General features: G+C 37.1%; 1 pseudogene; it reads right to left on the minus strand.

Moving 5' to 3' along the window:
- Positions 1 to 800: 800 nt before the first annotated feature.
- LOC149203425 (uncharacterized) lies at positions 801 to 1,474 on the minus strand (annotated as a pseudogene).
- Positions 1,475 to 3,050: the final 1,576 nt, after the last annotated feature.

Below are 3,050 nucleotides of genomic sequence, written 5' to 3' on the forward strand. Positions count from 1 at the left end.
AAAAAAACTATGCACTTTCTTCGGGTTCGTACCATCATACATGCATCAACATCAACATCAACGGTGGAGATGAGTGTGATATCTATGAACTGGTTATGCACCAAATCCCACCTACCACGCACGCCACAGTTGAAAAACTTTTATTCAAAAGTCGAGAGTGTTGAAGTTGACAATTTTGCCCTTTTTTTTCAAAAGTTGTTGGAGAAGCAGATTGTCTTTCTTGTAGAGTAGGTTATTGTTTTGGGTTTTGTAATGAATTTTCTTTTCTCGTTGGTCTTCACTCGTGTGGGAAGACCTTTTTTATCAAATAGGAAAAAACAAACAAACTTATGTTATTATAAAAGTTATTTATATATGTATAATTGCCAAGATATATCCCATATCTCATATAGTCTAAAATCATGGAAGAAACATGAGAGCAGGGTATGTAGGCCCGCCAAAATATTTCATAGGGAGCACCAAATATAGCTTATCAAAAGCACAATCAATCATTATAATGTGGGTCAGCATGCCCCAACAGAAAAATGAAAGAAAAAGGGCACAAGGCCCACAAACAACAAAAAGGAAATCGTTGGAAGATGCTCTAACTAGCTAGGTTGTGCCTAAAGATGCTCTGATAGGCCTCATCACACGTACACACACAAAATAGTTAAAAAAACAACCGGAAAATTCTATGATCGACATGATAAAACATAGTTGGAAGAAACTCTAACCGGAAAGAAAATAAACGTCAGAAAATACTCTAACCAACCAGATACACATGGAGATGCTTTGACATGTCGCTTCATTGTTCACGGTGGCTAGACACAATAAAATGGAGGCACACCATGATATACCCCTCCACCGAGGAACCTTGGTGTTGTAGATTGCCCAGATTGTTGAAGTTGGTTTTGATACTATGACAAAGGATATTGTCTTCCTTCTGGAAATCCAACCAACTGAGAAGCTCCTCTTTGATCACTCCACTCGATCGTCATAACCACCAACATGTGGAGGGTTTCCAAATGGACCCAAGCCCCCACCATGCCCTCCATAACTACCCATCCCCAAAGTAGGGACTTGGCCAAACCCATCATGTATTCCTCGGAGAGAAGAGAGTCTTGGGGTCATAAGAGATGGATGCATGGGATGATCCATGGATCCCACAAGGGTTCGGGTGGCCTCTGAGACCAGATAAATCGGAACTACCTAACTCATGATGGTTTAAACCCTAATGCGCAACTAGTCCAGTTAGATTTGAACCTTAGTTAACCCCAAGCATCGGATTCACAAAACCATGACCCATATCACCAAACCGCATACCAAGGTTCGAAGGAACTACATTGTCGAGGTGGTACAAGTTGTTTATAACATATCCATGTGATCCCCCAGGAGCATAAATACCTTTGGGCTTCGACTTCTGCCCATTGTCAACCAACATATAGAACATTCGATGCCCATCAAAGGACTTCATGGGCATCTCCAATGCATGCATGGTTTCATCTAATGGCGTGAAAATAAAAAAACATAAAACCCCCTAACCTGCCCGACTACATGCCAAACCCTAGAGGCTCCTCTTTGATCATTCCATACTAAGAAACAGGGCACAACATGCGATCAGTCACCATGTCCATTGTAACATACCCCAACATAGATTTTTTGGGTAGAGACAACAACTGCAGGTAGTGAGCCAGCAGAGGCCAATAGACAAATGGTCAAGTGGTTTTTGATCTTCATGTTGGGCTCCTTTAGGGAATTAAGAGCATCGTCCAAGTGCTTGAATTTGATGAATCAGAAACCCTCAGTCATGTCGGTTATCTTCCCATAATAACGATGTCTTCCACCAATTCCCTAAATTGGAAAAAGAGGGCCCTAAGAGACATTATATTTGTGTCCCAACCAAGGCCATGAACAAATAACTTATGTGCGCAAGGTCCATGTCCGCGATGGAGCGCACTTGCTCCAATACGTCCAGCTGCATCGATGTTGCCTCCTCCAACCGTAATTTTCTTTGCCGTTCCAGCACATTTCCCTACTACTATCACTACTTACTTCCTAGTTTCTACAACTATGGAAGGAACCGTAAACAAGGGGAAGACCTATCATAACCCTGTTGTCAAAGCAACTGTGGGACAGCCATCACTGGATCATATCCACAAATGTAGGTTAACTCATCATTGTTATTCAGGGAAAGCCACCTGTAATTACCCAATATTGGAGGTTTATAAAAGAGTAATTTTATTTATTTTTAGGTATTAAATTATTAATCACCCCTTACATTCAAAGAAGAAAAGCTCTTAATTGAAAGCAATTTTAAGTTTTATTACAAAAAAAAATAAAAAATAAAAAATAATAATAATAATAATAGAAAAAACCATTTTCATTTGTGATTATCAAGGAGGCTACCTCCAATGGAGTTGTGTACTTCCAAGTAGCATCTAGCTCTAATCTTATATGTAAAACTATATATTATTACTGGTTGTAGTGTAACACTTCATCCAAAATGATAGCCCTATCATCCTAACCGAAAACATTGTCTTAATTAAGCTTATAGGTGTATGTATTTTGAAATAGGTTTCTAAAATTATAATTTAATTATCAATAATTATTAAGCCAATAGACATGTCTATTTTAGAATAAAGTTTCTAGAATTTTTATTTTAATTCAATAATTCTTAGGTGGACAGTAGGGATTTAACCTCCACTAAATATTTTAGAATATTCTTGGCAGTAGTCATCGATCAAAATTTGAGATTTATCTCAAAATTAGTTATGTTCTTGGTGTCCTTTTAATTAAGTTGATTAATTAAAATTTGTCGTATGAACATGAGTTGTGGTTTTCAAGCATGTGGTATTAATACACCATGACATTCACTCATGGTTTTGCAACAAAACCTATTTATATGTTAAGAATCTCCATGGCAAAGTGAGAGTGAATCTCCATGGCTAAGAATGTTGTTATATATGTATGTGTGTATGTTTAACTCATATATTAATTCTTCTTATAATTAATAATAAAAATAATATAAAATAAAGTTATAATTTAGTTAATTTGTATGGATTTTTTTTAAT

The sequence above is a fragment of the Pinus tabuliformis genome, chromosome 2_1 (genome assembly GCF_031772625.1).
Source record: "Pinus tabuliformis cultivar Carrire ecotype Pingquan chromosome 2_1, CPIR1, whole genome shotgun sequence".
Classification (NCBI taxonomy): domain Eukaryota; kingdom Viridiplantae; phylum Streptophyta; class Pinopsida; order Pinales; family Pinaceae; genus Pinus; species Pinus tabuliformis.